Raw genomic sequence first — 15102 nt, 5'->3', positions numbered from 1 at the left:
GTTCATTTCCATACCAGTATGTTAATATTCATTTTAAACGATACAAAACAACGTCGTTTTGGATGGGGGTACATCCATCAATTTGCCGTGTATTTGCCATTAATTTGGTGATAATATATTGTGCTCATTATATATCTATGCCCGACCCGTTGAGGGAGAAAAAAGAAGTTAAATAAGCATACTCGATATACATGTACTACGTACATGAATCAGAGTTTAATAGAGTTCTTGTAACACCTTTTCTGATTAATGAATTTTATTATGATCACATGCATTACGTATTCAGTTGAGCATGCACACCTCTCCCCCCGACGCTCGTAGTATGTACTATGTATGTGTGTAAGCAAATATAGAAAATATATCAACGAGATCTTGGCCTAGTAGTAAACATTGTGAGTCTGTGTCCGCACTACAAGAAATTATACTATTAACGACAGGAAATCCCGTCGCAAAAGGCCAATAATTGTTGATTAACGACGAGATTTCCTGTTGCGGACCCGTCATAAAAGGAGCCGTCGTTAATAGAAAATCCCGTCGTTAACCCGTCGCAAAAGACATTTACGACGGTTATTCCCGTCTTTGTTAGGTTGTTAGCCCCGTCGCAAAAGGCTTTTGCGACGGGATTTTTGACCCGTCGTAATTAGGTTGTCGTTAAAGATACAAATTCTTGTAGTGCCGTCTGATAGGTCAACATTGAGTTTTTATTTTTTTTTGAAGTTAAATTAGTTCATCAATAACACAATCATACAATATATAAAATAGAAATCAAAACTAACAAATACATAACAATTTGGATCAAACAAAATTATAATCCGGCAAAATCAAGAGTGTTGTAGATGAGATCTGACAATGATGAATACCCTATTTCACATCGTTGTTTGATACAATCTTTAATAAGAGTGCCTTTCGATCTGTTGTAAAATTGAGGTTGAATTAAATTCGATTCAATTGATTTTAGACATAAAACTGACATCTGTTGTTACAACGCACAAATCTTAATTAGTTCAACGATAGGTTGGATCGGAACAATATATCATGGACTATTGCAACCATTTCGATGACGAGCATGTTTAAACAGCTTGATCACATGGACATCATGATTCATGCATATGCATGTACATACATAATATCATCTTTGAATATTTCAATTCAACACATATATACGATCTTTAGTTATAGGTAAATGTAGTGAGTCACCAATCGATATCTCGATTGTTACATATTTTTCAATATGGGATTGGTCGATCACTTGCTTAAACTATCAAAAAATTTAAATTTTGTATAGCTACTTGTTTGGATATATAGATCATATCACCTCCGTTTCATTAAGTTTTTTACGCTTTAAAACTGTGTCCGGCCAACAGTCAACTGTGTCCGGCCACATGAACTGACAACAACTTCCAATACATGCCTATTATCATTGAGGCATTAACAAAAACACCCACCAGCGTAGCTGGAAGAGTCCCTACTAAGAACGCTCCTAATGTGGAGTATGAGAACGAAATCGATTGGACAAGAAAAACTCCAACAATTCTCAAATTCACAAAACACCATCGGCAGAAACAACAATTACCCAGCAACAATTCAAATTGCGGCGATACAACTGAGACGATTCCAAGAAAAATGACAAACCAGCAGCAATAACAATTCAATTTGAACAAACAAAATTGGGAATTAAACCCTGGAATTTCTTCAAGAACGACGCTAAAATTGAGAAAATAACCCTCAAATTCACCAACATTCATCAACCCATTAAGCAGACCCATAAATCGAAACTCATGACCAGAGAAAAGTTTGGGTAAATCAAACCTTGAAGTATCAGAAGCAAATGTCGAAGAAGAAGACGACAGAAGAGCAATCGCAACCAAATCACGGATTAACCTCCATTCAGACACGCCGAGGAACACGGAATAATATTAATTTCATAATTTTAGGGCGAAAAATCGAAAATTTATTATCCAATTGATTTCCGATTGTTATGGATTCAAGTCTAGGTCATAAAAATTTAAAATTTATCATAAATTTACAATTTTTATGGTGGTTTTTAATCATAGGTTTCTAATTAAATTATAATTAATTATGAAAATCAAATTAATTCTAAATTATTCTAATTTTCAACAAATTAATCATAATTACAAATTAGATTGCATAATTAACAAGACTAGGCATTCAAACTTGTTAAACATATGCAGTAGGTCAATCAAAAATTCAAGATTTATCAACAACAATCGCAAATATTTAATTTAACATCTTAAATTTACGAAATTTTGCATTCGAAAAACTAAAACCTTCGAAAAGTCATAGTTAGGCTTCGAATTTGAGAATTCTGGGTTCGGCAGAAAAATACTACTTTTGTCAAAATTTTAGAATGCCTTTTACATGCGGAATTGACACAAAAATCACTCAATTTGGATGAGTAACGAAGAAACTGCCGAAAAACTGCGTACGTATAATTAAATAAACGCAATTTGCAATTAATTAACAATTACGAAAATTAATCACCCCTTTTAATTCTTGCAAATTTGTAATATTTAACCATGTTTATGCAATTTAGATTATGAAAATAATAAGGGGCTCGTGATACCACTGTTAGGTTATGATACATATGACATTACATAGATCATGCGGAAACAACCATTAACCCAGGACAACATATTATTTACACATAATCATATAGCATAATTTAGATGCATACTCTTTGTTGCGTGCCCTCCCTAGCTGCGCCCGAACCGAACAAGAACAAGTCTTTAGGACTCCAAGTGTCGTCCCTCCGTAGATAGTCCACAGCACGTCCGGATCCGCCTTAAGATTGACCAACTAGAATCGCCCTTAAGGTACTAGAAAATTTCGGCACTTTTATGAGCAAGATGTGTGTTTTAATTTTCTCCCAAAAAAACTCACTTTTGAATACTTTGAAACTTGTTATAAATTGTGAGCCCTAGCCTCATATTTATAGGGGTATGGAAAGGGAATCGAAATCCTATTCAGATACAAATTAATTAAACCTAGAATCCTACAAGAACTCTAATTTAATTAATTTATCAAATAGAATTAGGAATTTAATCATTAACCGAACTCTGCATGTTTTAGGAAACGTGCACGAACACAAACACTTGCACACACACGCACGGCTGCCACGATGGGCCCCATGCGTGCGCGCGAGCAGTAGCCCACGCAGCGCCCGCGCGCGCTGCGCGCTGCGCGTGCTGTGCGTGCTGCGCAGCCTGCTGGGCCTGGCCTTGCGCTGGGCCTGGCGTGGCTGTTTGTGCGGCGCGCTTGGCTTGCTGGGCGATGGCCTGGCTTCGTGCTGGGCCTCGTCCGGCAGGCCTCGTCCGATGCTTATTCGTACGATGCGCTTCCGATTAAATTTTCCGATTCCGGAATTCATTTCCGATACGAACAATATTTAATATTTCCGATTCCGGAATTAATTTCCGTTTCGAACAAATATTTAATATTTCCGTTTCCGGAATTATTTTCCGATTCCGGTAATATTTCCGATTCTGATAATATTTCCGTTTCCGGCAATATTTCCGATTCTGGCAATATTTCCATTTCCGATAATATTTTCCGATACGTACCATGTTTCCGTTTCCGGCAACATCTACGACTTGGATAATATTTATATTTCCGATACGATCCATATTTCCGTTTCCGGCAATATCATCGTTTCCGGAGTATTCATTTCTTGCCTGTGACGATCTTAGCTCCCACTGAAACCAAGATCCGTCGGTTCCGAATATTCATAGATGGAGTATTTAATGCCATTAAATACTTGATCCGTTTACGTACTATTTGTGTGACCCTACGGGTTCAGTCAAGAGTAAGCTGTGGATTAATATCATTAATTCCACTTGAACTGAAGCGGCCTCTAGCTAGGCATTCAGCTCACTTGATCTCACTGAATTATTAACTTGTTAATTAATACTGAACCGCATTTATTAGACTTAACATAGAATGCATACTTGGACCAAGGGCATTATTTCCTTCAGTCTCCCACTTGTCCTTAGGGACAAGTGTGCATTTCCTAATTCCTTTGTCGCTCGATGCTTGCTCTTGAACATAAGGTAATAGTTGTCATCCTTATTATGTCCAGAGGTGTTCCTCGGTTTCAGAGTTCAACTGATCAAATAAACAGATAATCATAGTCTATGATTCATCCGAGCACGGCCATGCATTTCACAGTTTCTAGCTCTCCGAGTGGCCTTGTACAACTTTTAAGCATCTCATCCCGATTTATGGGAGGACAATCCCAATCTTGCGATCTTGAGATTAGACTTCGTTTGATAGGTGATTACCTGAGCGTTGCCTTTATAGCCTCCTTTTACGGTGCGACGGTTGGTCAACGTCAAAGCAACCAGTTCTCAAACAAGTAATCTCAAATCACTCAGGTATTGAGGATTTAGTGTCTAATAATTTAATGAAATTTACTTATGACAGACTTTCATCTCTTACAGTAAAGTTTCATAGGTCTTGTCCGATACTAGTCTTCCCAAAGTAAGTATCTATGCAAATGATTATGACATTGCCATGTCCACATAGTTCAAGAAACAGAACTACTAGTCATCTTGCATTCTAATCGTCTAACGTTTTCTATGCGTCCAATTTTATAGAAAACTCCGAATAGGGACCATTTTCAACCTTTGACTTTCAAGTTCACTTGATAGACATTTCTTAGTCACAGGACTGGTCCTGACAGTCTATCTTGAATATATCGTCAAATTTGAAGGGACTCATCATTTAATACTAAACCAAGATTAAATGGAATATGAAAATACATTTCATATATGATAAATGTTCAACCCCAATGTTTTATAACCATGGGCCTCAAACCCATCTTCTAAAACAATTCATGGAATTCAAAGCTATGCTTGATTTCCAGTGCGACAATGTGAGTGTTGCTTCTCACTTGTTGCATAGGTTTAGTTATCATTCTTTGCCAATCTTAATATCCTTTTTCATCGAATGTTCTTCGAGATATGATGAATAAGATCTTTTGAGTTTGTTTATTATGCGATCTAGTCTTTCTTACTTCGATGGTGGTTTTACTCATTTTGCAATGAAGAACCATCAAGTTAGCAGACGTTTTTCTTGCTTCAAGAGTGGTTCTACGCATTTTTCAATGAAGAACCATCAAGCCAGCAGATAGGTGATCTACCCAAGTTCAGTGAAGAACTTTAAACAACCCTGTTTTATTGCTTCTTAGGCAACAATCACTTTTACTTCAACTGTATAGGTTGCTAGTGATGCTTTGTTTGGATTTACCTATCCAAGCAGTTCATAGATATGTGGAAGACTCTCCAACTATATCTTAGAACATAGAAATTAATATTTTAATTTCCCACGCAACAACTCATGGTCTCCAATCCATGTTGCCATTTCAAAACACGATGCTCTATAGCTCGTCCTTATCAATGGTTAACTCCAAAGGGTCTTGCTTGATCCTTTGCCAATGTTTATGCGTGTAGCATCAATATTTAGCATATCTTTATTTCCTTGAATCAAGAAGTAATCCTATGTACCTTTTCAGGTACCATAAATTTTTCTTGATCTCAATCTAATTGGTCTTCACTTAGATCAATAGAGATTGGTATATGTTCGTCATGCCTAAAGTCATACGATACGTTTTTGGCGATCCTCATATTATATCATACATGATAAATTCTTTTGTAGAATAATTCCCAATTGAATTCTATTCATGTAACTTTAGCTCATTCAATTTCAGTAGATACTGAATCCAGCTAAATTCTTTGACATATAATATAGGTGAAGAATCTCATTAGATTCTTTGATGTTAACTTAGTAAATGCTTATACATAGTTCAAACATCCTTTACTTAGATTTATTCACATGGGTCGAATATCTCCAATGGAGACTTTCGTGTTTGATTTAGTAAATGCCATTACTTAATCCAAAATAATATCATAAGATCTTTGTAAATAGATCTTAATACCCAGTATGTACTAAGTTTCGCCATGGTCCATTATTGATGAATAATTTCAAATCTAAGTCATTAGCATTTGAATGTTATTTCACAATAGAGAGATATGTGTGTGATACACATAGGACCAATTAAGTTTTAAGTACTCCCACTAAACTTCTTATATATCTATAAGAATCATGTATATTTTATGAAACTAAAATACTTATTAGTTTCACTAAAATACAGTTCCAATTCCCAATTGCTTGCTTAAATCTGTACTTAGATTTTATAAGCTAGCTTTCCTTTTCAAGCATTTATTTGGATCCACAAACTCTATGACATACCATGCACATATTGTATTCCATCATTTGATTGAGGAATACGTTTTGTCATCCAATTGCCATATGTACCAATATGCAATCATTGCTTGAATTATAGACTTAAGCATTACGATTTTGCATGAGGTTTCAACACAATCCATGCCATGAATTTGCTTGTAACCTTTAGCAACTAATCTAGCTTTGTGTGTGAACACAATTCCATGTTTGATGGTTTTTATCCTTAAAACAAACTTGCAACCAATAGGTGTGAAACTATTCTTGCAAATCAACAAAATTTCAATTTTGTCATCAAAACATTGAGTATGTTTTATGGCCTCTAACCATTTAAAAACATTTGAGTCTATATATGGCCTCTAACCATTTTAGGGAATCTGGGTTTCGTCATAGCTTTCTTACAAGTCACAAACTCATTAATCTACATGATAATAGTTTGACTGCAAGTTGTAGGTTTCTTCACTATTTAATAGAAGAATCTCATAGTTTCATTGACCTGATCTCTATGTTTCTTTACTATCTAATAGAAGAATCTCATAGTTTCAGTGACTTGAATTCTATGCCTACTTGGGTATAGAACATCAAACAATAGAATATCAATAGCCACTTGAAAGTCCTTTGAATATTCTGTTCTCCTTGAAGCACTTGTAAAGTCTTCTAAGAGATATCTATTCTTTAAAGCCACTTCTAACGTCCTTAAAGAATAAGTTCGGATTTTCTGAAGCACTTCGAAAAGCCTCCGGAATGTCCGTTTATGTTTGTTGTTCGCCTCGAAAACTTTCGAGGTCTATTTTCTCCCACTTGTCATTTTGGAAACGAATCTCCAAAAGGACATTATTTCGAGCAAACAAACATTATGTTCTCAAAAATTCGTGGTAGAAACAATACCCTTGTGTCTCATTTGAATAAATCACAATGAAACATATATCTATACTTGGACCTTAGTTTGTTGAATAACAAACACTAAGCTCCCACTGAGTTTAAGAACTCTTTAGATATATTATGAAAAGATATTCTGAAATTACTTTTCAATAGCTTTGACGAATTTGGTTTAGTTTGGTGGTAGTTGAGCATTTTGTTTTAGAAATTATAGGAAAAGTCTTTATGATCCATCATTGATTGAATCAAGTACTAATCGACTTCGATCATTCCAACTTAGATATGCCATATCTTATGGAGCTAGATTGTGAAATTACAACACACAATCATTGATGATCATATTTGGTCTCAAGTAATCATCAACATGATCTAACCCAGATCTTTATGATTTCTTGCCAAGTGGATTTTATACTTCTGAATCTTTGAACTAGCCAAACAGATTCAACTTATATCACATTTGAGTAAATAAACCTATATTCACTCAAATCCATGTGAAATAATAAAGTCATAAAATCTTTCTTTAGCTTTGAACTCTATCGTCTAGGCGTTCTAACAATAGTTCATATCTTTTGTTACTTTCAACAAGTAAGACTTGCTTGTCTTAAGTTGATCTAGAAATCAACCAACTTTCAAAAGTCCATTAAAATAGAGCTTTTGAATGTTAACTTGTTGATATGGTCTAAGCAACAATGCCAAAGATTAGTGGAACTCAAATCAAGGGGTTGATTTGAACCTAGTAAAGTTCTTTAAAGAGTTGTTTGTTTTAATCAAGCATATTGACTCATTCTGTAAATGACCATTTCATTCAAATGAACAATTAATCAAGCATTGTTTTTGTTCTTCTGAATGTGAGTCTTTCTGTGTTTGAAGCAGAAATTTAGGTATGCTGATTATGGAACAAAATAGCCATTAAGTTCCAGCCTTTGAAAGGACTTAAAACAAACTAGATGACCCTACAACTAATGTAGCATTGCCATGCTTCATTTCCCACTTGTAGGTCATTAGTGTATCCTAGCTTCCATTGTTTGAGTTATTATCGAAGTAAGAACCTCAAGCGGTATATGATACCAAGGAAGTTTGATTGCTAGGTTACTTCTCTTTAAACATAAACTTATAGGTAGAAACGGAATCGTAAATTCCTTTCATGTGTTCCTTTGTTTTCCTATTTCTTGTACCCTTTCTTATAGTCTTAAGAATTGAATTCTTTAGTGTTGACTTTTATACTTTGTTAGACATGTCCAATGTCACCAACAAGGTTCTTTACCATTTTAATTTATGTTGAATATTTTGTTTCAACTAGATGATCTTACCAGAAGCTTCTAAAGTTCTCTAAGCATCGATCTATTCGAATGTCTAGGGACTAGACTCATTCGAGAATTAAATGGACAAAGATATTAGGTTGTTAACCATTGGTAAAGCTGAGCGTATTAAACTCAATGCTTTATGATCTCAAAACTACAGTGTATTTTGAATTCACAAGCACCAATTGGTTTGCCATTCGATTTTGATATTCGAAAACAACCATAAAAGTGGATATAAGAAACGTACATTTTAAATTGCTCACTTTCTCTCTTTTCCGTGAATCGTTCTTGGATTCACTACCAATCGAGGAAATTTACTGTTACCTTTCTAAAAGGATTTATTGCAGTGCAAGATATTTAATTATAAACAATAATTAAAACATACATTGAAGCATGCAAAGTCTAAACATTTATCATGAATAATAACTTGAAATTAAAGCAACCATGCAATTCAAACAAGTTATTAGCATTTTATTCGATTTTATTGTTCCGGCAGGTGTGAATAAAATGATTCCAAGACCCTAAAACCATTGAAGAATTAAGCACAGTTTGTCGACTCAATTCTAAAACATTTTAGGTAAGCAAAAGCCTTTTGCTAATAGTCTAGAAACTACTCTTGGTTGATAGGTACGTCTAAGAACTTATTAGGTAAACCTATCGATTTTGCCACGACATAAAAGGACTCCTTACTTATATCGTTGAGTTTCACCAAAACTAACGTGTACTCACAATTATTTGTGTACCTTGCCCCTTTAGGACCAATAAGTAACACCTCGCTGAGCGAAAACTATTACTAGATTGATGTAAAGGATATCCAAGCAAGTGTATATTTTGGCATGGCACCTTATAACTCAATTTTTAAGTTTGGAACTTAAGGCTCTTACTATGTTGGTTAGATTTTAAGTGAACTAAAATCCTTAATCATGCAACATAATCAAGCTTTTGATCTCATGCATTTTAAGACATATTTAAAACAATAAATAACTTAAAGCATGCATAAGATAAATGTGATCTAGTATGGCCCGACTTCATCTTGAAGCTTTGACTTCAAAGTCCGTCTTGAAAATCTCCGTGGGAGGCACCATTTTCTTCAAATAGGATAAGCTATAACTAATTACAACTATTTGATGGTACGCAGACCATATTTGAATTGAAAAATAACTTTGGTACTTTAGACCAATTACATTCAAATTAATGGTACGCAGACCATATTTTCTATCCTATTTGGGCCATACTAGTCACTTCATAACCTGCAAAACAGTACATATACAATATATACCATTCACCCATTCATTATCATGAATGGCCCACATAGCTGGTTAGTAAAACACATTATGCATCACGTAAACATTTGCAGCAATTAATCAAGGGCACCAATAATCTACCAATTATTCAGTCCTTATTAATTCTAATCAAGTTGTTTTAACCTTAAGGATTTGTAGACCTAATCAAGAGTTTATGACTAAAAAGCGCTCCCACTTAAACCAATAAATTTATATGCTTTACTAATTTTAAACATAAAAATGTATTTCTAGTCCAACCGGAAACGTACAAATTTAATTAAAATTTAAAGCTCATATCAATTTATAATTGAATCCAAAAGTTTAATTTAATTTCAGTCGTATTTAAATTAATTCATGATTTTAATTTTAGTAAAATAATTAGAATAAATAAAATTTATTATAATTACAATATTCAAAATTAAAATCCAAGAAAATAATTTAAATTATTAATTTTAAAATTAATTAAAATTACGTGAACTGAAATTTTCAAATTAAACATTCAAAACGATCTTTAATCGTAACGCAAACACCCTACGCGTTGCACGCCCATGGGCCGCACGCACACAGCCATTGCTGGCCATGTGCGCGCAGCCCATGCGCTCGTCGCATAGCTGCTGCATCCCCATCGCAAGCCTCCGCACGCATTGGTGCTCGCTGCGCGCGCCAGCGTTCATCGCACGCGAGCTATCGCTCGCAGTGCGCGCGCGACATCGCTCGCTGGGCGCGCGACATCGCTCGCTGGGCGCGCGACATCGCTCGCTGGGCGCGCGAGCCATCGCTCGCTGGGCGCGCGACATCGCTCGCTGGGCGGGCGACATCGCTCGCTGTGCGCGCGAGCAATGCTGGCTGTGCGCGCGAGTCCTCGCTCGTTGTGCGCGCGAGCAATGCTGGGCGCAGCGCTCGTGGCACGCGAGCTTGCGCTCGCTGCGCGCGAGGCTGCGCGCTCTTGTGCGAGGCAGCGCGCGTTGTGGCGCAGCTCGCTTGCTGCCCACACGCGACTGCCTTGGCTCGCCCTTCGCCCATGCCCATTCGTCCATTGCTCGTGGCACACGACACAAGGCAGGGCTGCTGCCTTGTGCTCGTGCACTACGCCCTTGCTCATTGCATTCGTGCCGCACGGGCGACGAGCTCCCTTGCTCGTCGTCGCATGCCCGCATTATACAACACCCCTTAAGGGTAACACGAAGCGTCCATTGCTTCGTGCGTGCAAGTTTTATGAACAAATCGCATAAAAATTTAAAATTTATATTTAAAATTAATGACAAATTAATAAATAATATTAATTTCATAATTTTAGGGCGAAAAAATCGAAAATTTATTATCCAATTGATTTCCGATTGTTATGGATTCAAGTCTAGGTCATAAAAATTTAAAATTTATCATAAATTTACAATTTTTATGGTGGTTTTTAATCATAGGTTTCTAATTAAATTATAATTAATTATGAAAATCAAATTAATTCTAAATTATTCTAATTTTCAACAAATTAATCATAATTACAAATTAGATTGCATAATTAACAAGACTAGGCATTCAAACTTGTTAAACATATGCAGTAGGTCAATCAAAAATTCAAGATTTATCAACAACAATCGCAAATATTTAATTTAACATCTTAAATTTACGAAATTTTGCATTCGAAAAACTAAAACCTTCGAAAAGTCATAGTTAGGCTTCGAATTTGAGAATTCTGGGTTCGGCAGAAAAATACTACTTTTGTCAAAATTTTAGAATGCCTTTTACATGCGGAATTGACACAAAAATCACTCAATTTGGATGAGTAACGAAGAAACTGCCGAAAAACTGCGTACGTATAATTAAATAAACGCAATTTGCAATTAATTAACAATTACGAAAATTAATCACCCCTTTTAATTCTTGCAAATTTGTAATATTTAACCATGTTTATGCAATTTAGATTATGAAAATAATAAGGGGCTCGTGATACCACTGTTAGGTTATGATACATATGACATTACATAGATCATGCGGAAACAACCATTAACCCAGGACAACATATTATTTACACATAATCATATAGCATAATTTAGATGCATACTCTTTGTTGCGTGCCCTCCCTAGCTGCGCCCGAACCGAACAAGAACAAGTCTTTAGGACTCCAAGTGTCGTCCCTCCGTAGATAGTCCACAGCACGTCCGGATCCGCCTTAAGATTGACCAACTAGAATCGCCCTTAAGGTACTAGAAAATTTCGGCACTTTTATGAGCAAGATGTGTGTTTTAATTTTCTCCCAAAAAAACTCACTTTTGAATACTTTGAAACTTGTTATAAATTGTGAGCCCTAGCCTCATATTTATAGGGGTATGGAAAGGGAATCGAAATCCTATTCAGATACAAATTAATTAAACCTAGAATCCTACAAGAACTCTAATTTAATTAATTTATCAAATAGAATTAGGAATTTAATCATTAACCGAACTCTGCATGTTTTAGGAAACGTGCACGAACACAAACACTTGCACACACACGCACGGCTGCCACGATGGGCCCCATGCGTGCGCGCGAGCAGTAGCCCACGCAGCGCCCGCGCGCGCTGCGCGCTGCGCGTGCTGTGCGCGCTGTGCGCGCTGCGCAGCCTGTTGGGCCTGGCCTTGCGCTGGGCCTGGCGTGGCTGTTTGTGCGGCGCGCTTGGCTTGCTGGGCGATGGCCTGGCTTCGTGCTGGGCCTCGTCCGGCAGGCCTCGTCCGATGCTTATTCGTACGATGCGCTTCCGATTAAATTTTCCGATTCCGGAATTCATTTCCGATACGAACAATATTTAATATTTCCGATTCCGGAATTAATTTCCGTTTCGAACAAATATTTAATATTTCCGTTTCCGGAATTATTTTCCGATTCCGGTAATATTTCCGATTCTGATAATATTTCCGTTTCCGGCAATATTTCCGATTCTGGCAATATTTCCATTTCCGATAATATTTTCCGATACGTACCATGTTTCCGTTTCCGGCAACATCTACGACTTGGATAATATTTATATTTCCGATACGATCCATATTTCCGTTTCCGGCAATATCATCGTTTCCGGAGTATTCATTTCTTGCCTGTGACGATCTTAGCTCCCACTGAAACCAAGATCCGTCGGTTCCGAATATTCATAGATGGAGTATTTAATGCCATTAAATACTTGATCCGTTTACGTACTATTTGTGTGACCCTACGGGTTCAGTCAAGAGTAAGCTGTGGATTAATATCATTAATTCCACTTGAACTGAAGCGGCCTCTAGCTAGGCATTCAGCTCACTTGATCTCACTGAATTATTAACTTGTTAATTAATACTGAACCGCATTTATTAGACTTAACATAGAATGCATACTTGGACCAAGGGCATTATTTCCTTCAATTCCCAATGGCTCAGATCCCTCCAAGCCATTCACCTACCTTAACATACACAATACCATTAAGCTCACCCCTATCAACTACCTCGCATGGAAAATGCAGATTGAAGCAATCCTCATAGGCCACGACCTCTACAAGTATGTTGATGGTACCCTTGTCTGTCCATCTCCCGTTCGTGTCACTGAAGATGTGGAGGAACCCAACCCTGACTTCTCGCACTGGACTCGTCAAGACAAACTTCTGCTTGGGTCGCTTGTTGGTACTCTCTCTCAAACCCTCATACCACTGGTGTCACAAGCACGAACCACGAAGGAAATCTGGGACATTCTAGCTAAAACTTATGCGCTTCCGAGCCGAGGCCATATCAAGCAACTGAAAGACCAATTTCACCGTACTGTTAAAGGTAATCGCTCTATTACTGAATATATGCAGGCGGTGAAAGCTTGTGCAGATCAACTTGCTGCTCTTGGGAAACATGTGGAGCATGAGGACCTTATTGACAAAGTCCTACTTGGTCTCGATGAGTCCTACAACTCTGTGATAGAGGCTGTTAATGGTAGGGAAACAACCATTTCTTTTGAGGAACTGCATGAAAAGCTCATTAACAAAGAGCTGACAATTCAACAAAGTCGTCCTGACCCTACCTTCCCAGCTACTGCCTTTGCTGCAACCACTCGAACTCAAGGACGTAATTATGGCCGCACAAACACAACAGGTATCCTTCCATCCCCTGCTTGCAATAATAATTATTCTTCCTCTTCCAAGCAGCCTCGCCCTTACTTGGGTAAATGTCAATGGTGTCGTGAACAAGGACATGTTGTTGCTTACTGTCCCGTATTTGCTCAACGTTTTCCTAATGTGACACCACCAAATAATGCTTCTCACTACACTACTGGTCGGGCCTCATCCGTAGGCTCTAAACCATCTCAACCCCAGGCAAATGTTGCTAATGTCATACCTTCTTCCTCCTCAACATGGCTGCTGGACAGTGGTGCCTCACACCATGTTACAACCGACCTTGATAATCTGGCTTTGCACTCCCCTTATGATGGTACTGAGGAGTTGATCATTGGAGACGGTACGGGTCTTAAAATCTCTCATATTGGATCACTTTCTTTATCCCATTTATCTTCTTCTATAAAACTCAAACATGTTCTTTATGTCCCTTCCGTGTCCCGTAATATCATCTCTATTTCTCAGCTATGCATAGACAATAATGCTTCCATTGAATTCTTATCTAATTCTTTTGTTGTGAAGGATCTCAACACGGGGGTGTCTCTCTTCACGGGCACGGTTAGTTCGGGAGTGTATGAAATTCAGTCCACCTATCCTCAAGTTTTCGCAAGCACAAAAACAAACTCCCTTGATTGGCATCACCGACTAGGGCATCCTTCTCTAAAAGTTTTTAGGCAAATTATCTCTATGAATAGTCTTAATGTTTCTAGTATTTCTACATTAGATTGTAATTCTTGTGCTTGCAATAAAAGTCATCAACTTCCTTTCTCAAATTCTACAATCACTTCTACTGCTCCTTTGCAATATATCTACACTGACTTATGGACTGCACCTGTTTTCTCTCATGATGGATACAAATACTATCTGATTTTTGTGGATCACTACACTAAATATATTTGGCTATATCCATTAAAACTAAAATCAGATACAAAAAATGTATTTATTCGGTTCAAAGCCTTGGTAGAAAAATTCTTTCAACTTCCTCTTATTACCTTATATTCTGATAATGGGGGTGAATATGAGGCTTTAAAGGATTATTTGTCCATTGATGGTATTTCCAGATTAACAACCCCTCCTCACACTCCTCAACACAATGGGTATTCTGAGAGGCGTCATAGGCACATTGTCGAAACATTTCTCTCCCTCCTAACCCACGCCACAATGCCCCTTGAATATTGGTCTAATGCATGTTCCACTGCTGTTTATTTAATTAACAGGCTACCTACTGCCACCTTACAAAATGAATCCCCCTTCTTCAAATTATTTGGTAAACAGCCTAATTATC

Source organism: Spinacia oleracea, chromosome 4 (assembly GCF_020520425.1).
Source record: "Spinacia oleracea cultivar Varoflay chromosome 4, BTI_SOV_V1, whole genome shotgun sequence".
NCBI lineage: Eukaryota > Viridiplantae > Streptophyta > Magnoliopsida > Caryophyllales > Amaranthaceae > Spinacia > Spinacia oleracea.
This window is presented reverse-complemented; position numbering follows the sequence as displayed.